This window comes from Canis lupus, unplaced genomic scaffold (assembly GCF_011100685.1).
Source record: "Canis lupus familiaris isolate Mischka breed German Shepherd unplaced genomic scaffold, alternate assembly UU_Cfam_GSD_1.0 chrUn_S2230H2430, whole genome shotgun sequence".
Classification (NCBI taxonomy): Eukaryota; Metazoa; Chordata; class Mammalia; order Carnivora; family Canidae; genus Canis; species Canis lupus.
Window position 1 is genome coordinate 23,554 of NW_023331116.1, and position 26,966 is coordinate 50,519.

The 26,966-nt window shown below is 46.1% G+C and overlaps 1 long non-coding RNA gene across 2 annotated transcripts; it reads right to left on the reverse strand.

Moving 5' to 3' along the window:
* Nucleotides 1-19: 19 nt before the first annotated feature.
* On the reverse strand, nucleotides 20-24,667 carry LOC119879051. 2 transcript variants are annotated; one of them, XR_005387307.1, is made up of 4 exons: nucleotides 24,468-24,667; nucleotides 22,940-23,076; nucleotides 241-446; nucleotides 20-157 (listed from the first exon to the last, which is right to left on the reverse strand). It is a non-coding gene; the product is annotated as an uncharacterized LOC119879051 (long non-coding RNA). The 2 variants fall into 2 exon arrangements; XR_005387308.1 differs by lacking the exons at nucleotides 20-157; nucleotides 241-446 and adding an exon at nucleotides 22,308-22,331.
* Nucleotides 24,668-26,966: the final 2,299 nt, after the last annotated feature.

Below are 26,966 nucleotides of genomic sequence, written 5' to 3' on the forward strand. Positions count from 1 at the left end.
CAGTAAACTACCCCAGACCGACAGCACCTTCGTGCAGGCAGAGAATGTCACCTAGGAGTCTGGGATCCATGATGGGGTACAGGTGACATCATTCCATCCACTGATCCAGTGAGGTGTGATCCCATGTCCCTGAAGGGGGAGGTTAGGAAGGATGGACCTGAGGAAGATCGAACAGACAGTTTGAAAAGGGAGCAAAGAAACTGCACATCAGCCCATAGTCCAGATGACAGAGTGTGTCACCTGGACTGAGGTGTTAGTCTTTGTGATGAGTCCGACCCTTTCCTGGAATTGAACCTTGATCTCCATGGTCACAGAGGGTGGGAGCCAGGGTTGTCCCTTCAGGAACAGAAGGTCCTGTGTTGTGAGGGTCTCAGCCTCTCCATAACCAATGTCAAGGTCGGGCCCTGCCCTTGTGGTTCTGGTGACGACTGCAGGACATCCTTCAGCTACAACACAGGAAACTGAAAAGTAAGGCTTGATCATCTATAAACCTGTAATTATAGCACATACCTGGTGCAACAGACAGAGGAGATCGTAGAGACAGAGCGAACCTGTGGCCTCCCCATCAGGAGTGTGGACAGAAGCTCAGCTGACAGAGGAAGGGGCTGGGGTCAGAGAAAGAGACAGAGAGAGATAGAGAGCGACAGATGGAGACCAGGCTTCGGGGACCCACACTGGAGTCCATGGCGGCAGCATCATTGATGTCTTGGTCCATGTGCTTCGTGCCCTGTGGATGTGCTGACCCCAAACCTCACTCTAATCCTAGAGAAGAATCAGGACAGTGGGGAAAATTGAAGACCTTCCCTAGGGAAGAGGCACAGCAGGGAATTCTAAACATTTGGGACAATGAGGTGCAGCCTCAGGAAGGCTGGGTGTGACCTGAGTGTGGCCTGTCCTCCATGCACAATGCGTGAGGACCCACAGCACTGGAGTCAGGGGGCTCTGCTCTGGGCTCCTGTCAACTCATCTCATTCAGGGCAGACCAGGGTTGGGGCATCAGGGGACTGGGAGTCTGTCCCAGGGGTCCATTGGATACTTTCAGCTGGGAAGGCAGCCCCTGCATGTGTCTAGATCCAGGGCCTACCTGCTATCAGCCCGTGACTCCCAGACCTTAGATGGGTCCTACAGATGACAGACATCAAGAAGAGGTAGTGGGGGTTTTGAGCAGTCACCAGAATGCAGTGCTCCTCCCCCAGGGGATGAAGGGATGAGAGAGACCCCCCAGCTTTGCCTCCCTGTGGCTGGGGTCCTGGGGAGGTTGCAAGAGGATGCAAAGTTTGGTGTTTTTCACCATCCCTACTTCTTCATGATACCTGATGTCCTGGGCACTGCAGCCTGATCTTGGACATTCAGCTCATGCTTCTCCATGACTCCTCCTCCCCATCGGGTGTGAAGGTCTGCAAACACCCCCCCTAACACATGCTCACTGTCCTCAGCCCTCCTTGGAACAATCTCATGGGGGAGACAAAGAGGGGCATGTCTCACCTCATCAGACACAGTGGCTCATCCCTGGAGACCCACAGCAGATGGCAGGATCCACTACGCAACACACTGCAAAGACACTGCAGGGAAAGCCTTGGGAGACAGCCTGGACTGAGGGATGCTGCCTCCAGACTCCTGTCCCCCATCCTGCACCTGGAGAGGGGGCCCAAAGTTCAGTCTCATGATCCTGACCTGCTACACAGCACATCCACTCCAGGTCTGCTCACCAGGCCTGCACACCAGCCTCGAGCTGTGGGCACTGATGCTGCTGCTCAAGGTCAGGGTCCACCAATGCTGAGCTGGGAAATCAGTTTGTGCTCCTTTCCCAGATCTTCCACTCTTTCAGGCACAGAGAAACATCTCCCTCCCTGAGCCCTCCCTGCAGTGACAGCAGCATCCTCTGTAGGGCCCATCAAAGCAGAGACCCCTGTTCTCACCATCCTCTTCTCCCTTCTCTCCCCCTTCTTCCTCCTGCACAGGCCTGAGGGGATCCTGGAAGCACAGCCCCCTGCATCGCCACCTGCTATGTTCCTTCCTCATTTGCTCTGCCTTGAGCGCAGAGTTTCTTCAATCCTGCCCTGTTCTGTCCACCCTCCTGTTACCCTGACCCATCATCACCAGGTGGTCTTGCTCCTGTGAAGTTACTGACTCTCATCTGAATTTGAAGATCTTCATAACTTCTTTTGATTTTTTTTCTTGTATGACTCTTTGTGCAGACCAGGGTTACTCCTCTCTTGAGATGAATGTGAAAGGCCCCCCTCTGAGCAGCTCCTTAAATGTGCCAGGCTTCGAGGTCTCCAGCCCTACTCTTGATCCAATGACACCTAGGCAGATGCAGGCTCCTCCTCATCTCTGAGCTGCAGCCTGAGGATAAGGCTGACTCTTACTGTACAATCTGGCGCAGTGGTCCTGGTCACAGGGACACACATAGGAGGATGTGGGGCAACACCTCAGCCTGCCTACAGCCTTCGAATGTGTCTGTCCCCCAATTTAACAGAATGGGAATACACACTGATTTTATTGGAAGTAGATTCTGGATCACCGTGTCCTTCCTCCTAATTTATAATTCCACCTTTTTGAACTCTCAGAAGAAATAAAAACTGGCAAGGAAAAGATAAAAAATATTCCTAGTGATCCAACTGGAAAATTAGAGCATGTTGACTGGGTGGTTCTTTTCTCTTCCCAAAGCATGTCTACTTAATAGTCAGAGCACTGGGCCCATCCCAGCAGGTTGAAAGATCTCCTCAGCTAGTCTCTGCCTTTCCAACCATCAGAGCAGAGACCTCCTCGCCCCCCCCAGGCCCCTTTTCTCAGGACTGGCCATGGCTCACTGAGTCCCAAGGATGAGGTACTAGGATGTGAGATGCTGTGGGAGAACCAGGCCCAGGAGGAATTCCAGGCACAGAGCTGTGTACTTGAGGCACATTTGTGACATTAGTGATGTGGTTAGGCATGGGGGATTTGGGGTTCTGAAATGTTGTAAAAACCTGAACCTGCTCCAGGGACACTGGGTGAAGTAGTCCTGTGGATGTGACTTGCTACAGCTGACACCACTCAGGACCATGGGCATCCTCGTGAAGGCCTGTTCCTGATCCCCCAGTGCCTGCTTGTGGCCTCCTCTCCCCTGGTACACTGTGGAGCTTTGCAACATTGGTGGGTAGGGGGGGATGGCTTGGATGTGTGGGGAGGAGGAATCTGAGTATTTGCTGCAAATCCCTGTGTGCATGAATCTGTTGTGAAGACTCAAATGTAGAAATCCCCTTTTGCGGAGGGAAAAGCAGTGAAACGGATGTTACTATAGTAAGAGCTCTCCGGGAGAAGCCCTGAGTTGTGAGCTAGCACAGTCTTGACTGAGCTTCCAGGCTACAGCCTGCTCTTCTGCCACTGGTTTGTCAGCATGGCCACCTTACCACTGGGTTCCAGGTTGAGGAAGAATTATTATCAGTGTTGCTCACTTGGCTTGAACTACCTTGTCCCCGAGAACTACTGCTACTTGGGGAAGTAAGATACATGTCTCCCCTCCACTCCTGTCTGACTCCCTCCTTGCTTGTCCCCACCTAAGTCCCCCACCATCTCAAGTTCTACCTTCCTCCAACACTGCTGCTAAAGGCCATGTAGAGGTTTTATGACAATCTCTCCCTGTCTTACTTGTCTCTTGATACAGGCCTGGTCAGTCTGAGTGCAGGAGCAAATAGCTTCTCACTCAAGGTGGTGTCAGTGAGAAGGGGTTGCCAAGAAGAGCAGAAGTCCAGCCTCTGCCACCAGCAATCCAGTTAGTTTCCTGCCGCCCTCCCTGTGGAGGCTGAGAAAATTCACGTCATTCCACCTCAAGTTTAGCATTAGCACAAGTATAGCCATCTCAGGCTCCTGTAAATAAGAGCTGAACTTTACAGGAAAAACCGCAGAACACCCTTGACAGAGAGTCCCATATCAGAGTGAGAACAGAGCTCAGAACGCCCTTGACAGAAACAGAAAGTCCCGTATTGGAAAGTAAACAGAGCTTAAGAAATTCCTCCACCCCTTCTGAAAATCCCCTAGACCAGCCCATAAAAACCCAGCTGTAACCCCCCTCAGGGTCCAAGTCCCTGCTCTGCTGTGTCAGGTATACTTGGACCCAAGCTCAAACTTGTTAATAAACCCTCATGTACTTGCATCAGTGTCGGCTCCTTGGTGGTTTTCTCGGATTCGCAATCTTGGGCACAACACTCCCTTGGATACCCACTCCTGTGTCCCTGGATTTCCTGGTCATTCCCTGAGCTCTGGAACCTTAGCTGAGATGGGTTGATACCTTTCTTCACAACTGATATTCCCTGTCATGTCCATTATTTGGCATGATATTGGATAAGACTTACTTTTGACCTAAATCTTGGTCTCCAGGAGGGAGGAGCAAGATGGCAGAAGAGTAGGGTCCCCAAATCACTGTCTCCACCAAATTACCTAGAAAACCTTCAAATTATCCCGAAAATCTATCAATTCGGCCTGAGATTTAAAGAGAGACCAGCTGGAATGCTTCAGTGAGAAGAGTTCGCGCATCTATCAGGGTAGGAAGACGGGGGGGGAAAAAGAGATAAAGAAACAAAGGCCTCCAAGGGGGAGGGGCCCCGCGAGGAGCCGGGCTGAGGCCGGGGCGAGTGTCCCCAGGACAGGAGAGCCCCTTCCCGGAGGAGCAGGAGCTGCACCGACCTTCCCGGGCGGAAAGGGGCACGCAGGGAGTTGGAGCAGGACCAAGGAGGGAGGGGATGCCCTCGGGCTCCCTGGGACAGTAAAAGAGCAACTGCGCACCCAGGAGAGTGCGCCGAGCTCCCTAAGGGCTGCAGCGCGCACGGCGGGACCCGGCGGGACCCGGAGCAGCTGGAGGGGCTCGGGTGGCAGCTCCGCAGAGGGGGCTGTGCGGCCCGGGAGCAGCTCGGAGGGGCTTGGGCAGAGGAAGAGGCTCCCTGCGGAGGGGGCTGCGCGGTTCCAGGAGCAGCTCGGAGGGGCTTGGGCGGCGGCTCCGCGGAGGGGTTGTGCGGCCCGGGAGCGCGAATCCACCAGCGCAGACCGGAGCACAGGGCGCCGGGACACAGCCCAGGATCCCGCCTCCCCCAGGACAGGCAGAGGCCGGGAGGGCCCAGGACAGCAAGGACGCTCCTGCCCCGAGCTGAGCAGATCAGCGGCCCCGCCCCGGAGCCTCCAGGCCCTGCAGACGGAGTTCCTGCCGGAGCTGAATCCAGGTTTCCAGACCTGGCCCCGCCACTGGGGCTGTTCCTCCTGCGGCCCTCACGGGGTAAACAACCCCCACTGAGCCCTGCACCAGGCAGGGGCACAGCAGCTCCCCCAACTGCTAACACCTGAAAATCAGCACAGCAGACCCCTCCCCGAGAACACCAGCTAGACGGACAACATCCAGGAGAAGCCAAGGGACTTAAAGTTCACAGAATCAGAAGATACTCCCCCGTGGTTCTTTTTTTTTTTTCTTTTTCTTTTTTTTTTTGTTTTGTTTTGTTTTGGTTGTTGGGAGGGGGGAGGAAAAAAAAAGGGGGGGGGAGGGGGAGGGAGGAGGGGGGGGGGGGGGGGGGGGGGGGGGGTTCTTTTTTTTCTCTTTCTCTTTTCTTTCCTTCTTTCTCCTCTCTTTTTCTCTTTTCCCAATACAACTTGCTTTTGGCCACTCTGCACTGAGCAAAATGACTAGAAGGAAAACCTCACCTCAAAAGAAAGAATCAGAAACAGTCCTCTCTCCCACAGAGTTACAAAATCTGGATTACAATTCAATGTCAGAAAGCCAATTCAGAAGCACTATTATACAGCTACTGGTGGCTCTAGAAAAAAGTATAAAGGACTCAAGAGACTTCATGACTGCAGAATTTAGAGCTAATCAGGCAGAAATTAAAAATCAATTGAATGAGATGCAATCCAAACTAGAAGTCCTAACGACGAGGGTTAACGAGGTGGGAAGAACGAGTGAGTGACATAGAAGACAAGTTGATAGCAAAGAGGGAAACCGAGGAAAAAAAGAGACAAACAATTAAAAGACCATGAATATAGATTAAGGGAAATAAACGACAGCCTGAGGAAGAAAAACCTACGTTTAATTGGGGTTCCCGAGCGCGCCAAAAGGGACAGAGGGCCAGAATATGTATTTGAACAATTCTAGCTGAAAACTTTCCTAATCTGGGAAGGGAAACAGGCATTCAGATCCAGGAAATAGATCCCCCCCCTAAAATCAATAAAAAACCGTTCAACACCTCGACATCTAATTAGTGAAGCTTGCAAATTCCAAAGATAAAGAGAAGATCCTTAAGCAGCAAGAGACAAGAAATCCCTGACTTTTATGGGGAGGAGTATTAGGGTAACAGCAGACCTCTCCACAGAGACCTGGCAGGCCAGAAAGTGCTGGCAGGATATATTCAGGGGTCCTAAATGAGAAGAACATGCAACCAAGAATCCTTTATCCAGCAAGGCTCTCATTCAAAATGGAAGGAGAGATAAAGAGCTTCCAAGACAGGCAGCAACTAAAAGAATATGTGACCTCCAAACCAGCTCTGCCAGAAATTTTAAGGGGGACTCTTAAAATTCCCCTTTAAGAAGAAGTTCAGTGGAACAGTCCACAAAAACAAGGACTGAATAGATATCATGATGACACTAAACTCATATCTGTCAATAGTAACTCTGAACGTGAACGGGCTTAATGACCCCCATCAAAAGGCGCAGGGTTTTCAGACTGGATAAAAAAGCAGGACCCATCTGTTTGCTGTCTACAAGAGACTCATTTTAGACAGAAGGACACCTACAGCCTGAAAATAAAAGGTTGGAGAACCATTTACCATTCGAATGGTCCTCAAAAGAAAGCAGGGGTAGCCATCCTTATATGAGATAAACTAAAATTTACCCCAAAGACTGTAGTGAGAGATGAAGAGGGACACTATATCATACTTAAAGGATCTATTCAACAAGAGGACTTAACAATCCTCAATATATATGCCCCGAATGTGGGAGCTGCCAAATATATAAGTCAATTATTAACCAAAGTGAAGCAATACTTAGATAATAATACACTTATACTTGGTGACTTCAATCCAGCTCTTTCTATACTCGATAGGTCTTCTAAGCACAACATCTCCAAAGAAACGAGAGCTTTAAATGATACACTGGACCAGATGGATTTCACAGATATCTACAGAACTTTACATCCAATCTCAACTGAATACACATTCTTCTCAAGCGCACATGGAACTTTCTCCAGAATAGACCACATATGGGTCACAAATCGGGTCTGAATCGATACCAAAAGATTGGGATTGTCCCCTGCATATTCTCAGACCATAATGCCTTGAAATTAGAACTAAATCACAACAAGAGGTTGGAAGGACCTCAAACACGTGGAGGTTAAGGACCATCCTGCTAAAAGATGAAATGGTCAACCAGGAAATTAAGGAAGAATTAAAAAGATTCATGGAAACTAATGAGAATGAAGATACAACCATTCAAACTCTTTGGGATGCAGCAAAAGCAGTCCTAAGGGGGAAATGCATCGCAATACAAGCATCCATTCAAAAACTGGAAAGGACTCAAATACAAAAGCTAACCTTACACATAAAGGAGCTAGAGAAAAAAACAGCAAATAGATCCTACACCCAAGAGAAGAAGGGAGTTAATAAAGATTCAAGCAGAACTCAAAGAAATCGAGACCAGAAGAACTGTGGAACAGATCAACAGAACCAGGAGTTGGTTCTTTGAAAGAATTAATAAGATAGATAAACCATTAGCCAGCCTTATTAAAAAGAAGAGAGAGAAGACTCAAATTAATAAAATCATGAATGAGAAAGGAGAGATCACTACCAACACCAAGGAAATACAAACGATTTTTAAAACATATTATGAACAGCTATACGCCAATAAATTAGGCAGTCTAGAAGAAATGGACGCATTCCTGGAAAGCCACAAACTACCAAACCTGGAACAGGAAGAAATAGGAAACCTGAACAGGCCAATAACCAGGGAGGAAATGGAAGCAGTCATCAAAAACCTCCCAAGGACACAACAGTCCAGGGCCAGATGGCTCCCAGGGGAATTTTATCAAACGTTTAAAGAAGAAAACCATACCTATTCTACTAAAGCTGTTTGGAAAGATAGAAAGAGATGGAGTACTTCCAAATTCGTTCTATGAGGCCAGCATCACCTTAATTCCAAAACCAGACAAAGACCCCACCAAAAAGGAGAATTACAGACCAATATCCCTGATGAACATGGATGCAAAAATTCTCAACAGATACTGGCCAATAGGATCCAACAGTACATTAAAAAAATTATTCACCATGACCAAGTAGGATTTATCCCTGGGACACACGGCTGGTTCAACACCCGTAAAACAATCAATGTGATTCATCATATCAGCAAGAGAAAAACCAAGAACCATATGAATCTCTCATTGGATGCAGAGAAAGCATTTGACAAAATACAGCATCCATTCCTGATCAAAACTCTTCAGAGTGTAGGATAGAGGGAACATTCCTCGACATCTTAAAAGCCATCTATGAAAAGCCCACAGCAAATATCATTCTCAATGGGGAAGCACTGGGAGCCTTTCCCCTAAGATCAGGAACAAGACAGGGATGTCCACTCTCACCACTGCTGTTCAACATAGTACTGGAATTCCTAGCCTCAGCAATCAGACAACAAAAAGACATTAAAGGCATTCAAATTGGCAAAGAAGAAGTCAAACTCTCCCTCTTCGCCGATGACATGATACTCTACAGAGAATATTTTTTTTGAGGAGGAAACTGTCTTTTTCAAATGCTGTGGATACTGCTCATGGCATCATGACTTTTAGTTTCACACATAGTGAGGATGTGAGACAATAAACCTTGGGCCCACAGGCCTTGTTTCTGAGTCTCTTTCTTGAGAAGCTTCTGTGAGTGTCCTTTCAGGAAGAGTACTGTGTTGGGACACCTGTCCCTGAGGAGGGAGGAATGACGCACAGATTCTGATGTTGACTGAGGCACCACAGGTGTCCCGGGTGCACAATCAGGTGAAGGAAGAGAGCCCAGCTACAAATACTCCAGGGTCTGTGTAAAATTAGAAAAAATACTTTGGTAAAATATTTTATTTATGTATTCATAAGAAACGTGAAAGAGAGGCAGGACACAGGCAGAGGGAGAAGCAGGGTCCCAGCAGGGAGCCCGATATGGGACTGGGTCCATGGACCCAAGGATCATGCCCTGACCCAAAGGCAGACGCTCAACTACTGAGCCACCCAGGCATCCCAACAAAGACTTTTAATACAAAAATCTTGGACTTCCTCCTCTTGTCTCTCCTTTACTACACACACTAAATGTTTTACATATCATACTATTGTCTTAAATCCTGTTTTTTAGGCTTTTGTATTGTTTTGTTTCCTCTTCTTTTCTTCTTTCCCTGAAACAAGCAATTCTGTGGGATGTGGTCCCTACTGGGTGTTCTACAACATATGTCAATGTAACACTTAATTTCTCTGTCCGGAGACTGTGTCAGAAGCACGCAATCAGAGCTCAGTCCCTGGACACAGCTACCTTCTTTGATGCCACAGAAAGGAATAGCTTACCCATACCTTCTTTCCAGCTTGGGTAGGAATCAGGAGTTCCGAATATTCCCTCCTCAGATATGATTAACATGCTAGAGCAGCTCACAGAACTCTGGGAAATACTTTATTCTGTTTTCCAGTCTATTAAACGACCTGATAAATGAAATAGGTGAGCTGCCAGGTGAAGAGACACCTAGGGCTAAATCTGGGAGTGACTTATGTGTAGGAGCCTCTCTGCCTGATGAAGTAGGATGCATCACGCTCCTGGCATGTATGTGTTCACCCTGCTGGAGCTCATTTCCTCTCTCTCAAGGATGGGGCTAGGCAAGTGAATTTTGCCAGCCTCTGACCAGCTCTTGATTTCTCTAGGGACCAGCCCCATCTGGAAGCGACCCAGGAAACCATACAGAGTACCCTCATTCAAACAAAGATGCTCCCAGGGCTCTCGTCACTTAGGAATTGATGAGGGTTTCAGGAGCCAGGAACCAGGACCAGACCTGACTGTAGTTTCTAAGATCTCACAATAATGTATCTCAGCTAAAAATAGGGCCAAGACAGTCATGCTCATACCCACATCTCATGCCATAAAATGTGACTCTTGTGTGACTGAGGACACAACCATAGACTGTATGTTAACACTCATCTTGATCACAGACACAATTTCCCCTTCATCTGAACCAACTGACAAATAGGCACAACTTCTTCAGACTCCCTGACAACACCTCCCACCTCCATACTCCTCTTTTCTCCATCCCCCTTGTTCCTCATGCTCCAGTGTCTCTGGCTCTTCAGTTCTGAACTCTGTGTCCACGTGAGATTTCAGAAAAAAATAACAATGCTCTTGGTGCCATTTCTGCTTTCCAGGGTCCATCTCTAGGCAGAAGTAGCAGAACTTGGACCAACATGGAATCCTGTCATCATCTGATTCCTGATCTCATCCCCAGATGTAGTTTGCACCACCCCACCAGCCTGGGGGCAATCTCTGTAACATGGCAATGATATTATTTTATTTCCCACACATGGATGTTCTTTCATGTGTTGAGGGTGTTAACACATAGGAACTATTGGTGTATTTAATTTTTCATCTTCAGCATCACTGGAACCCCAAAGAAGGTCAGTGTCGACATAATTGGCACAGGAGAGTGTGGATTTTTATTTTCACACACATCAACTATTTTTTTAAAATTTTATCCATTTCTTTGAGAGAGAGAGGAGAGGGAGAGAGGGAGAGAGAGAAAGAGAGAGAGATAAGCAGAAGGAGAAGCAGGCTCCATGTAGGCAGCCGGATGTGGGACTGGATCCAAGCCTCCAGGTTCAGGCCACGGGCTGAAGGCAGCAGTAAACTGCTGATCCACTTGGGCTTCCCAACACCCAACTATTTTTCTTGGTTTTTGAGAATGTTTGTTTCTAAACCCATCAGGACATTGACTCAGCCACACCACTTTCCCTATATCCATGAAGTCACATTCATTAACTCTTTTAAGAATTGTCCCTTGACAGAACGTAAAGACTGCTAACTCTGGGAAACGAACTAGGCGTGGTAGAAGGGGAGGAGGGCGGGGGGGTGGGAGTGAATGGGTGACGGGCACTGGGGGTTATTCTGTATGTTAGTAAATTGAACACCAAATAAAAAACAAATTTAAAAAATGTAAAAAAAAAGAATGGTCCCTCAAGGGCACCCCAGGAAGGCCCCAGGGGACCCTGGGCACAGTGAGATATGTCTGTTAAGTGGAGGGGCAGGAAAAGTGACTATGGGGTCCCCTCTGTGCTGTGCTTCCTGAAACCTGAAGACCCTTCAGCTGTGAGACTTGTGTCTTCAGGGTGAAAATGGACAGACATCTCCCACTGCACAAGACTCAATCTTCCTTTTCACAGGGTGTATTATCAGAGTTGATCTCCAAATTAATCATCCTTGTATCAATTCCATCCTGGTTTTGAAAGTGACATTCCAGACCTGGCCTTCTTTGGCTCCAGACTCCAGGACCTTGCAGTCTTACAGGAAGCCTGCTGTGAGGATGGGTTTGGAAGGAAATAACCCAAGAGGGTGGAGAAGGCATAAGAGGGACAGTGGACCTGTGTCCTCATGCTTGGCCTCTGAAGGATAGGTGTAGTGAGTGTACATGTAGATTTTTCTGATTCTAGGTGTCTGTGTGTGTGTGTGTGTGTACGTGTTTCTGACACCCCTCTCTCCTATTCTCTCATAGAGTGTGTCTCTGCAGTTTCCAGGCTTCCCTCTCACTCCAGAAATCAGGGTCTTCCCTATACAATCTCCAAGAAGCATAATCCCCATCAACAAGTAATACCAGTGACACTCAGTATAACAGTGCTCCTGTCACCAGGAAAGCCATGACATTCCCTGAAGGCTCTAGTGTGGGCCTGAGGGTGATCAGTACATTGATTCTGTGAAAACAGGGGGTGGTGATGCTGTCATGCTGCTCAATGCCCATGGGGACCCTCAGAGCAAGGAGAGATCTGGAAAACAGAGAGATGTCACAGAAAAAATACACCGAGTCCTTCACAGAAGGGATCTAGGGGCACCCATAACTGCTCTGGACATTAAAAAAATTTTTTTAATTGAAGTTCAATTTGGCAACGTATAGCATAACACCCAGTGCTCATCCAGTCAAGTGCCCCCCTCAGTGCCCGTCACCCAGTCACCCCCACCCCCTGCCCACATCCCTTACCATGGCCCCCTTGTTTCTTTTCCCAGAGCTAGGATTCTATCATGTTCTGCCTCCCTTTCTGATATTTCTCACTCATTTTTTCTCATTTCTCCTTTAATCTCTTTCACTATTTTTTATATTCCCCAAATGAATGAGACCATACACTGTTTGTCCTTCGGCGATTCACTTATTTCACTCAGCATAATACCCTCCAGTCCATCCACATCGAAGCAAATGGTGGGTATTTGTCGTTTCTAATGGCTGAGGAATATCAAATGCATACATAGACCACATCTCCTTTATCCATTCATCTTTTGAGGACACCAAAGCTCCATCCACAGTTTGGTTATTGTGGACATTGCTGCTATAAACTGAGGGCGCAGGTGTCCCAGAATTTCACTGCATCTGCATCTTTGGGGTAAATCCCCAACAGTGCAATTGCTGGGTCATAGGGCAGGTCTATTTTTTTACTCTTTTAGGAACCTCCACACAGTTTTCCAGAGTGGCTTCACCAGTTCACATTCCCACCAACAGAGCAGGAGGGTTCCCTTTTCTCCACATTCTCTCCAACATTGTGGGTTCCTGCCTTGTTAATTTTCCCCATTCTCACTGGTGTGAGGTGGTATCTCATGGTGGTTTTGATTTGTATTTCCCTGATGGTCAGTGATGCGGAGCATTTTCTCATGTGCTTGTTGGCCATGTCTAGGTCTTCCTCTGTGAGTTTTCTGTTCATGTCTTTTGCCCATTCAAGTATTGGATTGTTCGTTTCTTTGGTGTTGAGGTTAATAAGTTCTTAATAGATCTTAGAAACTAGCCCTTTATCAGACACATCATTTGCAAATATCTTCTCCCATTCTGTAGGATGCTTTTAGTTTTGTTGATTGTTTCTTTTGCTGTGCAAAAGCTTCTTATCTTGATGAAGTCCCAATAGTTCATTTTGCTTTTGTTTATCTTGCCTTCATGGATGTTTCTTTTCAAGAAGCTACTGTGACCATGTTCATGGTGAATAATTTTCTTAATGTATTGTTGGATCCTATTGGCTAATATCTTGTTGAGAATTTTGCATCCATGTTCATCAGGGATATTGGTCTATAATTCTCCTTGTTGGTGGGGTCTTTGTCTTGTTTTGGAATTCAGGTGATGCTGGCCTCATAGAACGAGTTTGGAAGTATTGCATCTCTTTCTGTATTTCCAAACAGCTCTAGTAGAATAGGTATGTTTTCTTCTTTAAACGTTTGATAGAATTCCCCTGGGAAGCCATCTGGCCCTGGACTTTTGTGTTGGAGGTTTTTGATGACTGCTTCAATTTCCTCCCTGGTTCTCAGCCTGTTCACATTTTCTATTTCTTCCTGTTCCATTATTGGTAGTCTGTGGTTTTCTAGAAATGCATCCATTTCTTCTAGATTGCCTAATTTATTGGTATATAGCTGCTCACAATAACTTTTTAAAATTGTTTGTATTTCCTTGGTATTGGTGTGATCTCTCCTTTCTCATTCACAATTTTATTATTTGAGTGTTTTCTCTTTTTTTTTTAATAAGGCTGACTAATGGTTTATCAATCTTATTAATTCTTTCAAAGAATCAACTCCTGGTTATGTTAATCCATTCCACAGTTTTGGTCTATTTCATTGAGTTCTGCTATAATCTTTATTAATTTCTCCCCTTCTTCTGGGTGTAGGATCTATCTGCTGTTTTTTCTCCAGCTTCCTTAGGTTCAAGGTTAGCTTTTGTATTTGAGTTCTTTCCAGTTTTTTGAATGGATGATTGTATTCCGTTGTATTTCCTCCTCAGGACTGCTTTTTGCTGTTATCCCAAGTATATTTAACAGTTGTATCTTCATTCTCATCAGTTTCCATGAATGTTTTTTAATCTTCCCTAATTTCCTGGCTGACCCTTTCTTCGTGTAGCAGGATGGCCCTTAACCTCCACATGTTTGAAATCCTTTCAAACTTCTTGTGAATTTGTTCTAGTTTCAAAGCATTATGGTCTGAAAATGTGCCGGGGATGTTCTCAATGTTTGGTATTGGTTAAGATCTGATTTATGACCTATATGTGGTCTATTTTGGAGAACGTTCCATGTGCACTTGAGAAGAATGTGTATTCACTTGCATTTGGATGTAAAGTTCTGTAAATATCTTGAAGTCCATCTGGTTCCAATGTATCATTTAAATCTCTTGTTTCTTTGGAGATGTTGTGCTTTAGTAGTAGATCTGTCGATAATAGAAAGCGTTGTGTTCAAGTCACCAAGTATAAGTGATTATTATCTAAGTATGTCTTAACTTTGGTTATGAATTGATTGATATCCTTGGCTGCTCCCACATTCGGGGCATAAATATTCATGATTGTTAGGTCCTCTTGTTGGATAGATTCTTTAAGTATGATATAGTGTCCCTCTTCATCTGTAACTACAGTCTTTGGGATAAACTTTAATTTATCTGCTATAAAGATGGTACCCCTGTTTCTTTTGAGGATCATTTGATTGGTAAATGGTTCTCCAACCTTTTATTTTCAGGCTGCAGGTGTCTTTATGTCTACAATGAGTGTCTTGTAGACAGCAATTAGATGGGTCTTGCTTTTTTTATCCAGTCTGAAACCCTGCGCCTTTTGATGGGGTCATTAAGCCCATTCACATTCAGAGTTACTATTGAAAGGTATGAATTTAGTGTCATAATGATACCTATTCAGTCCCTGTTCTTGTGGATTGTTTCCTTGAACTTCCTCTTTCTTTTTCAGTGTCCCCTTTAATATTCTTACAGAGTTGGTTTTGCTGGTCACATATTCTTTCAATTTCTTCTTATTTTGGAGGCTCTTTATCTCTCCTTCTAATCTAAATGAGAGTCTTGCTTGATAGAGTATTCTTGGCTGCATGTTCTTCTCATTTAGAACCCTGAATATATCCTGCTAGCCCTTTCTGGCCTGATAGGTCTCTGGAGATATCTCCACTTAACCTAATACTTCTCCCCATAAAGGTTAGGGGTTTCTTGTCTCTTGCTGCTTTAAGGATTTTCCCTTTACCTTTGCAATTTGCAAGTTTCCCTATTGAATTTTGAGGTGTTGAATTTTGATTTTATTTTTATGATATTAGGGTGGAATCTTTCTATCTCCTGGATCTGAATGCCTGTTTCCCTCCCAATGTTAGGGAAGTTCTCAGATACGTTTTGTTCAAAGACACCTTCTGCTCCTCTATCCTTTTCGTCGTCCCCTGGATTCCCAATTAAACGTAGATTTTTCTTTCTGAGGCTGTTGTTTATTTCACTTAACCTTTCCTCATGATCATTTAATTGTTTTGTCTTTTTTTATCAGCTTCCTTCCTTGCCATCAACTTGTCTTCTATGTCACTCACTCCTTCTTCGACGTCGTTAACCCTTGTCATTAGGACCTCCAGTTTGGATTGCATCTCATTTAATTGATTTTAATTTCAGCCTGATTAGATCAAAATTATGCAGTCATGTAGTCTCTTGAATCCTTTATGCTTTTTTTTCCAGAGCCACCAATAGTTTTATAATTGTGCTACTGAATTAGCTTTCTGACATTGAATTGTAATCCAAATTACAGAATTTTGATTACAATTTTGTTGTCAATAAGTCATTGGAAAAGAACAAATATTATATGGTCTTATTCATTTGGGCAATACAAAACTTAGTGAAAGGGAAATAAGGGGAAAGGCGAGACAATGAGTGAAAATATTAGTGAGGGTGACAAAACATGAGAGGATACCTAACTCTGAGAAATGAACAAGGGGTAGTGGAAGGGGATTTGGGAGGGAGTATGGGTGACTGGCTGATGGGCATTGAGGGGGGCTCTTGCGGGATGAGCACTGGGTGTTATGCTATATGTTGGCAAATTGAACCGCAACAAACAAATTTAAAGGAACAAATTGTGATTCATCATATAGGCAAGAGAAAAACCAAGAAACCATATGATCCTCTCATTAGATGCAGAGAAAGATTTGACAAAATACAGCATCCATTCCTGATCAAAACCTCTTCAGAGTGCAAGGATAAAGGGAACATTCCTCAACATCTTAAAAGCCATCGATGAAAAGCCCACTGCAAATATAATTATCAACAGGAAAGAACTGGGAAGCCTTTCCCCTAAGATCAGGAATAAGACAGGGATGTCCACTCTCACACATGCTATTCAACATAGATTTGAAGACCTAGCCTCAGCAATCAGACAACAAAAAGACATTAAAGGCATTGAAATTGGCAAAGAAGAAATCAAACTCTCCCTTCTTCGCGATGACCTGATACTCTACATAGAAAACCAAAAGCCTCTACCCCAAGATTGATAGAAGTCATACAGCAATTTGGTAGCATGGCAGGATACAAAATCAATGCCCAGAAATCAATGGCATTTCTAGACACTAACAATGAGACTGAAGAAAGAGAAATTAAGGAGTCTATCCCATTTACAATTGCACCCAAAAGCCTAAGATACCTAGGAATAAACCTCACCAAAGACGTAAAGGGATCTATACCCTATAAATTATAGAACACTTCTGAAAGAAATTGAGGAAGACACAAAGAGATGGAAAAATATTCCATGCTCATGGATTGGCAGAATTAATATTGTGAAAGTGTCTCTGTTACCCAGGGAAATTTGCACGTTTAATGCAATCCCTATCAAAATACCATAGACTTCCTTCAGAGAGTTTAGAGCAAATATTTTAAGATTTGTGTGGAATCAGAAAAGACCCCGAATAGCCAGGGGAATTTTACAAAAGAAAACCATATCTGGGGGAATCACAATGACAGATTTCAGGTGTACTACAAAGCTGTAGTCATCAAGACAGTGTGGTACTGGCACAAAAACAGACACATAGATCAGTGGAACAGAATAGAGAACCCAGAAGTGGACCCTGAACTTTATGGTCAACTAATATTTGAAAAGGTAGGAAAGACTATCCACTGGAAGAAAGACAGTCTCTTCAATAGATGGAGCCTCAGTGTCCATCAAAAGATGAAGGGATAGGGATCCCTGGGTGGCGCAGCGGTTTGGTGCCTGCCTTTGGCCCGGGGCGCGATCCTGGAGACCCGGGATCGAATCCCACGTCGGGCTCCCGGTGCATGGAGCCTGCTTCTCCCCCTGCCTATGTTTCTGCCTCTCTCTCGCTCTCTCTCTCTGTGACTATCATAAATAAATAAAAATTAAAAAAAAAATTAAAAAAAAAAAAAAAAGATGAAGGGATAAAGAAGGTGTGGTTTATGTATACAATGGAATATTACTCAGCCATTAGAAATGACAAATATCCACCATTTGCTTCAACGTGGATGGAACTGGAGGGTATTATGCTGAGTGAAGTAAGTCAATCGGAGAAGGACAAACATTATATGTTCTCATTCATTTGGGGAATATAAATAATAGTGAAAGGGAATATAAGGGAAGGGAGAAGAAATGTGTGGGAAATATCAGAGAGTGAGACAGAACATAAAGACTCCGAACTCTGGGAAATGAACTAGGGGTGGTGGAAGGAGAGGATGGTGGGGGGGGGGTGAATGGGTGATGGGCACTGAGGGGGGCACTTGACCGGATGAGCACTGGGTGTTATTCTGTATGTTGGAAAACTGAACACCAATAAAAAATAAATTTATTATTAAAAAAAACAAAAAACAAAAAACAAAACAAAATACCATGGGCCTTCTTCAGAGAGTTAGAACAAATTATTTTAAGATTTGTGTGGAATCAGAAAAGACCCTGAATAGCCAGGGGAATTTTAAAAAAGAAAACCATAGCGGGGGCATCACAATGCCAGATTTCAGGTTGTACTACAAAGCTCTGGTCTTTAAGACAGTGTGGTACTGGCACAAAAAAAGACACATAGGTCAATGGAACAGAATAGAGAACCCAGAAGTGGACCCTGAACTTTATGGGCAACTAATATTCTATAAAGGAGGAAAGACTACCCACTGGAAGAAAGACAGTCTCTTCAATAGATGGTGCTGGGAAAATTGGACATCCACATGCAGAAGAATGAAACTAGACCACTCTCTTTCACCATACACAAAGATAAACTCAAAATGGATGAAAGATCTAAATGTGAGACAAGAGTCCATCAAAATCTTAGAGGAGAATACAGGCAACACCCTTTTTGAACTCAGCCGCAGTACCTTCTTGCAAGATACATCCACGAAGGCAAAAGAAACAAAAGCAAAAATGAACTATTGGGACTTCATCAAGATAAGAAGCTTTTGCACAGCAAAGGATACAGTCAACAAAACTAAAAAACAACCGACAGAATGGGAGAAGATATTTGCAAATGACGTATCAGATAAAGTGCTAGTTTCCATGATCTATAAAGAACTTATTAAACTCAACACCAAAGAAACAAACAATCCAATCATGAAATGAGCAAAAGGCATGAAGAGAAATCTCACAGAGGAAGACATAGACATTGCCAACATGCACATTAGAAAATGCTCTGAGGGATCCCTGGGTGGCGCAGCGGTTTGGCCCCTGCCTTTGGCCCAGGGCGCGATCCTGGAGACCCGGGATCGAATCCCACATCGGGCTCCCGGTGCATGGAGCCTGCTTCTCCCTCTGCCTGTGCTCTGCCTCTCTCTCTCTCTCTCTGTGTGTGACTGTCATAAATAAATAAAAAAAAATTAAAAAAAAAAAAAGAAAATGCTCTGAATCACTTGCCATCAGGGAAATACAAATCAAAACCACAATGAGATACCACCTCACACCAGTGAGAATGGGGAAAATTAACAAGGCAGGAAACCACAAAGGTTGGAGAGGATGTGGAGAAAAGGGAACCCTCTTACACTGTTGGTGGGAATGTGAAATGGTGCAGTCGCTCTGGAAAACTGTGTGGAGGTTCCTCAGAGTGTTAAAAATAGACCTTCCCTACGACCCAGCAATTGCACTGTTGGGGATTTACCCCAAAGATATAGATGCAATGAATCGCTCGGACACCTGCACCCTGATGTTTATAGCAGCAATGTTCACAATAGCGAAACAGTGGAAGGAGCCTCGGTGTCCATCAAAAGATGAATGGATAAAGAAGATGTGGTTTATGTATACAATGCAATACTACTCAGCCATTAGAAATAACAAATACCCACGATTTGCTTCAACGTGGATGGAACTGGAGGGTATTATGCTGAGTGAAATTAGACAATTGAAGGACAAACATTATATTCTCATTCATTTGGGGAATAAAAATAATAATTAAAGGCAATATAAGGGAAGGGAGGAAAAATGTGTGGGAAATATCAGAAAGGGAGACAGAACATAAGGACTCCTAACTCTGGGAAAGAACTAGGGGTGGTGGAAGGGAGAGGAGGGCTGGGGGGGGTGAATGGGTGACAGGCACTGAGGGGGGCACTTGACAGGATGAGCACTGGGTATTATTCTCTATGGTGGCGTATTGATCACCAATAAAAAATAAATTTATTATTAAGAAAAACACTATTATCATTGGGCAAAATAAATGGCACATTTGTGTTTACCCTTCAGCATAACAACTGAAAGGCCGGTGACTCCCACATGAGATTCTAGAAAAAGCTGAAGGACACATAGTGCCATGCTGGATGCCACTTGCCAGGGGACAGTTTACAGGCTTTTGTTATTTACCCTGTTTGAATGTCCTGTAAGGGTTCTTCAGGACATCAGAATAAAATGAACATATTCTAGGATTGAAAATGCTCCATGATTCAAAGATCACAGTTTGGTAAAAATTTGCAAGATATGTAATAGATCACATCCTTAGATTCAGATAGACTTTGTGATATAAGAAAGTGATTTAATCATATAGACTCAACATTTACTGGTGAATAATATTATCTTTTTTCTCTATAGTCATAGGTTTCTCTGAGTAAAGTGGGTGTTTGTGCATAACTGTGTCATATATTTCTTGTTGGGATTTTGTGCCAGGTTTTATCATTTGCTCCTTTTGTTATTTCCCCACCTTAATTTCTCATTGGGTATTTTCTATATCCTGGCAAGACCAGTATTTATTTTAAATTCCTACTCAGATATTTTGACTACCTGGTTATCCCTGAACAGAAATTTGCATTTCCTCAAAGTCACATGCAAATATAACTGTATGAACTCAGGGAGTATTCCCAGATTTCATGTTTGAACTTTCTTTCTTTTAAGATTTCATTTATTTATAAAAGTCAGAGGGAGGGAGAGAGAGAGAGAGAGAGAGAGAGAGAGAGAGGCAGAGACACAGGCAGAGAGAGAAGCAGGCTCCATGCAGGGATCCTGATGTGGGACTGGGTCCTGGGACTGCAAGAGCACACCCTGAGCCGAAGCCAGACACTCATCTGATGAGCCACCCAGGCATCCCTTGTTGGAACTTTCGTAAGGAATCCAGGATCTTCAGTAAGAATCCAATATCTTCAGAATATAATGCAGTAGTAAACATGTTTCTCCTAGGCATGCTTTCCTTATCTCCCTTTGATTTTCTCAGATCCAGTTCAGGATTCTTTGCAACATTTAGTTCTGAATTCTCCTTAAGCATCTCTCACTGTGACACTTTTTCAGACTCTTCTTGATTTGGTGACTTTGTCCACACTTTATGAGGGGAGATCATTCCTAACATCCCACAGTGCTAACTGCATGCACCTGTTACTTGAAAGCTCTATACTGGGATGTGTCCCTTCTTCCACCATTTATTCATTTCTTCAAACAGTTAACAATAAGGATCATGGACAGCTATTTTAGACTTTGAAATTCTGTCTGTGACCAAGGTGGTTGTTAACATACGGGCTATGGTTGTGTCCTCAGTCACACAAGAGTCAGATTTTATGGCATGAGATGTGGGTATGAGCCTGACTGTCTTGGCGCCATTTTCAATTGAGACATCTTATTGTGAGATCTTAGAAATTACAGTCAAGACTACCCCTGGTTCCTGGCTCCTGAAACCATCATCAATTCTTAAGTGACAAGAGCACTGGGAGCATCTTTGTTTGAATGAAGGCACTCTGTGTGGGCTCCTGGGTGGCTCCCTAGAGAGATGGGGCTGGTCCCTAGAGAGATCAAGCCCTGGTATGAGGCTGGGAAAATACACCTGTGTAGCCTCATCCTTGAGAAAGAGGGAATGAGATCCAAGAGGGTAGGCACATCCATTCCAGGAGCGTGATACATCCCAACTTCACAGGCAGAGAAGCTACTACACATAAGTCACTCCCAGATTTAGCCCTAGGTGTCTCTCCACCTGGCTGTTCACCTATCTCATTTATCAGATCCTTTAATGGACTGGCAAACAGAAGAAAGAGTTTCCCAGAGTTCTGTGAGCTGCTCTACAAAGTTAATCAAATCTGAGGAGGGAATCATGAGAACTCCTGATTCTTACCCAAGTTGGACAGAAGGTAAGCTATTCCTTCCTGTTGGGATCAAAGAACGTAGCCGTGTCCAGGGACTGAGCTCTGATCCTGTGCATGTGACACAATCTCTGGACAGAGAAATTAAGTGCTGCATTGACATACATTGTAGAACACCCAGTAGGTACCACATCCTACAGAATTTCTGGTTTTGGAGAAAAGAAGAAAAAAAGAAAACAAAACAAAACCTAAAAAAACGTAGGATTTAAGACAATCGTATGAAGCAAATGGTGGGTATTTGTCATTTCTAATGGCTGAGTAATATTCCATTGTATACATAAAGAGAGAAGAAATGTGTGGGAAATATCAGAAAGGGAGACAGAACATAAAGACTCCTAACTCTGGGAAAGAACTAGGGGTGGTGGAAGGGGAGGAGGGTGCGGGTGGGGGTGAATGGGTGACAGGCACTGAGGGGGGCACTTGACAGGATGAGCACTGGGTGTTATTCTGTATGTTGGTAAATTGAACACCAATAAAAAATACATTTATTATTTAAAAAAAGACAATAGTATGATATGTGAAACATGTAGTGTGTGTAGTAAAGGAGAGACAAGAGGAGGAAGTCCGAGATTTTTGTTTTTAAAGTCTTTGTTGGGATTCCTGGGTGGCTCGGTGGATGAGCATCTGCCTTTGTCTCAGGGCATGATCCTTGGGCCCTTGGATCCAGTCCCACATCGTGCTCCCTGCAGGGACACTGCTTCTCCCTCTTCCTGTGTCCTACCTCTCTTTTCATGTTACGCAGGGTGCAGAATCTGGCTTTAGTGCCTGGAGACACAGAGACGGGGGTGGCTGGTAGCAGAGGCTGGGACAGGGTACCTACAAACACGGACATGCATGAGTGACAGAGCATTTTGCCAGAAGCTTCTCAGTTGTGGGGGCTGTTAACATCTTGGAAGCTCCCCCAGAAGTCAGATTTTGTCTCTACCTGACCAAAGAGACAGGAACAGGAGGACAGGTATCTACCCCATGTTTCTGAAGACCCTGCCACCACAGTGGGACTGGCCTGTCCCAGGAGTGTCATATCTCACTGCTGACCCAGAGAAATGAAAGTGCTTTTTATGCAACTTTGCACCTTCTGCCCGACTCTCAGACTCTACTTGATTACTGATTCAGGATCAGAGGTAGGACCTGAGGACAAAAAGGCTGAGAACAGGCTCTGTTCAGAGTGGGAAACAGGGATGGGTGGAGGAAGCAGCTGTGGGAACCCCACAGGACACTGCCCAGGAGTCTCTGCCAGGCCCTGAGGGCACCAGGGTGCTGGGGTCTCAGCCTCTGCCCAGCCCTGAGGTCCAGGGCCTCCCCCAGCTGGGAGGGTCTCCCTGCTGGACCCAGGAGATGCACAGTGCCACCTGCTGGTTACATGTCCCACTCAGGGTCCTCAGTGTCCTGAGGTTAACATCCAGAGTTGTGTCACCAACACTCACCTGTGACATGAAAGACTGTATGAAGCAGCATGTGGGGTCTGATGCAAGGAACATGGATACACTGTCTGTGGCTGAGAGATTCCCACATGGAGGGAACAGTCATCCAGCTATAATCACTCCTGTGACTGTGGGAATGTCTACAAAATAAAAGTCATGCAAAAGACTAAGCCTATCCCACCTGTGGGACATTTCGGGAGCTCCTCATTGGAGCGCCTTTCAAGTTCATCTCAAGAGAGGAGTAACCGTGTCCTGCACAAAGAGTCATAGAAGAGAAAATCAAAGCAGGGCATAAGGATCCTCAAACAGGATGGAAGGCAGTGATTTCACAGAAGCACCAGCACCTGGTGACATTTGGGTCACCTCCCTGGTGAGATCCCCTCATTTGGGGATCTCCTCCCTGGATGGGTGGGCAGAGAGGACAGGGCAAGACTGAAGATATCAAGTTGTCAGGGCAGAGCAACTGAGACAGGGACACAGCAGGTAGGGATGCAAGCAGCTGTGCTCCCAGGGGCCTTTCAGGCCTGTGCAGCAGGAGGAAGGCAGGGAGAGAAGGAGGAAGAGGATTGTGTGAACCAAGGTCTCTACTATGACAGGCCCCTGAGAGGGTGCTGCTGTCAGTACAGGGGAGCCTCAGGCAGGGAGAGGATTCTCTGTTCATGAAGGAGTAGAAGATCTGGGGAAGGAGCACAAACACTGAATTCCTAGCTCAGAAATGGGGGCCCCAGACCTTGAGCAGCAGGAGCAAGGCCCATGGCCTGAGGCTGGTGTGCAGGCCTGGTGAGCAGGCCCCAGGGTGGGTGTGACTGGGAAGGGGGGACAGTAGCCTGGGACAGACCCAGAGCCTCCTCCCCAGGTGCAGCAGGGGGACAGGAGTCCTGGAGGCAGTGTCCCTGGAACCCCACGGGAATGTGCAGGCAAGGCTGAGGGGAGTGAGCATTTGTTAGGGGGATGTTTGCAGACCTTCTCACCCCAGGGGGAGGAGAATTCAGGGAGGAGCATGAGTTGAATGTCCAAGGTCAGGCTGCAGTACCTGGGACAGTGGGCACAATGAAGTGGGGGTGGAGATGAACCCTAACTTCTGCACCCACCTGCACATCCCCAGGACCTCAAGCACAGGGAGGCAGAGCTGGGGGCTCTCTCATCCCTTCTGCAACTGGGAGGAGGAGAATATATCCTGGTCAACAATTCCGCCCCAAATTCCTCTCCCTGATTTTGGTCATGGAGGGGCCCTGGAGGATCCTCCTGAGCTGTGGGGGCCTGGAGCTGACAGCAGGTGGGCCCTGGACCTAGACACACGCAGGAACTGCCTTCTAGGGCCAGCACCCCATGGACCCCAGGGGAAGAGCCCCAGTCCCCTGCTGCCCCAGCCTGGGTACCCCCTGACTGATGAGGGGACAGGAACCCAGAGCAGAGCCCCCTGCCTCCCGTGCTCTGGGTCCTGACCCCTTCTGCATGGAAGACAGGCCATAACAAGTCACACCAGCCTTCCTAAGGCTGCACCTCATGAACCCAAATGTCTCAGAATCACCTGCTGTGCCTCCTCCCTGGGGACTGTCTTCAACTGTCCCCACTGCTCCACTGCTTCTCCAGGATCAGAGTGAGGCTCAGGGTCAGCACGATCCCCAGGGCAGGGAGCACATGGACAAGGACATCAGGGATGTTGACCCCATGGACTCCACTAGGGTCCCTGAAGCCTGGTCTCTCTCTGTGTCTCACCCCAGCTCCTTCTCTGTGCGGAGCCTTGTCCACACTCCTGGTGGGGAGACCACAGGCTCGCTCTGTCTCTATGATCTCCTCTGTCTGTGGCCCCAGGTGTGTGCTATAATTACAGGTTTATAGATGACCAAGCTCTATTTTTCAAAGTTTCCTGTGTTGTAGCTGAAGGACCTCTTGCAGTCATCACCAGATCCACAAGGGCAGATCCGACTTTGACATTGGTTATGGAGAGGCTGAGACCCTCACTACACAAGACCTTCTGTTCCTGAAGGGACAACGCTGGATCCCACCCTCTGTGACCACGGAGGTCGTGGTTCAATTCCAGGCACGGCTCTGACACATCACAATGCCTGACCCCCCCCCCGGGGACACACTCTGACATCTGGACTAAGGGGCTCATGTGAAGTTTCTTTGCTCCCTTTTCTAACTGCCTGTTCAAACTCCCTCAGAACCCCTCCCTCCTATCCTCCCCCTTTCAAGGACAGGGGGTCACACCTCCTTGAGCAGTGGATGGGATGATGTCACCCTGTCAGCTCCATCATGGATCCCAGACTCCTAGATGACCTTCTCTGTCTGTACAAAGGTGCTGTCGCTCTGGGGTAGAGTTTACTGAGCTGTGACAACACAGCAGTGGTGTGGCCGCCCTCAATGGGCCCTGTAGGAGACTGACATCACCAGGAATGCAGTCACCTCACACACTCACCCTCCTCCTTCCTCCCCCTGCTGTCAATACCTGGCCTCCTTAGGACCTCTAGATTCCCACCTCTTCCAAAATACAATGAGATTCCAATGATGTGGAGTGTAGCCTGTGGTATGTTCTTCCAAAGAAATTTGCAGTTAATACTTATGCATATTTTAGGACTTGAGAACTTATTTTCTTTAAATATTGACTAATATCACCCTCTATTAATATACATCATGTTTGAGGACATCTTCATTACATCAAGTCTGATCATTTTATAAACAGCTGGTATAAAAATCAGTGTGTAAATTTTTTTATTGCTTTCAGGGTTGCTCATTATGCATAAAGTTTCCATAAACAGCACATGGTGGTTTTTCTCTGGAAAGCTTTTTTTTATACCTTTTATAATTTTGATTGTGGCATTGATTTATGTGATCCATGCAATCAACAAATAATAAGGAAAACTAGTCATTTGGTTGAAGCTAAGGCAATAATGATCCCAGCTGCAAAAAGATGTGACATGTGCATCAGCAGAACAGGGATGGGGCTGAAGGACCATGATAGCTTCATGACCTAAGGGTGTTTCATTTACTGAGAAATCAGAAGATGAAAAGTGAATGTACACTAGCCTAAAAGAACCTGTCCCTGATCCTGAGGACAAAACTGTCTCTTTCATTTGACACCTTCTGTGTACAATGGGCTACTCTGAGTGACTCTGAGGTCAGAGACGTGAAGGAGTCTCCATTCCCAGGAGGGTCCCCCAGATGCACCTGGGCCTAGGGTATCAACTGAAGAATGAGCAGAAACCAAGGGGGAGCCTAAGCAGGTAGCTGCTGGGGTGCTCACTCACTTTGCAGATGGGTAAGTGGGTCTTTGTCTCACTTCCCCACAGACCTGGAGCACTGTGAGAGCACTGAGACTGCTGTCCCAGGATGAGCAGTAATAATCAGCCTCATCCTCAGCCTGGAACCCAGAGATTGTCAGAGTGGCTGTGCTGCCTGACCTGGAGCCAGAGAATCGATTGGGGACCCCTGAGGGTTGGTTACTACTACCATATATGAGGGTTCTTGGGCGTGTTCCCAGGAGCTGTTGGTACCAGATCACATAACCTCTACCGACGTTGCAGCTGCTTCCAGTGCAGGAGATGGTGACCCTCTGGCCCAGGGACCTGAACACTGAGGGAGGCTGAGTCAGCACAGACTGGGCCCAGAACCCTGCAAGAGGCAGAGACACAGAGAGGGTGATGCTGGATACAAGAGGAAGATGCAGGACCCCACATGCCCTCCAAGAGCCCCTCCTCTGTCCCACATCCAGTCACCTGTGCAGTGAGCCAGGAGGGTGAGGAGGAGAGGGGACCAGCCCATGGTGGAGGTCATCACTGATTCTGTCTTCAGTGGCCCCTCAGCTGAGCAGAGCCTCCCTCGTCTCTCCCTTCCACTCTTCATCCTCTGAGAGAGGGAGGGGCCCTCCCATGCAAATGAGACCCCAGATCTCTGACCCCTCCCTGGCCCTGGGTCAGGTCCCTCTGCTTAGGATGTCAGGGGGGTAAGTAGGGGAGGGGCTATGTGGGGCTGGGGTGTGGTTAGGGAGGTCCCAACTGTGAGACCTGAGAAGAGGCCACAGTCAGTG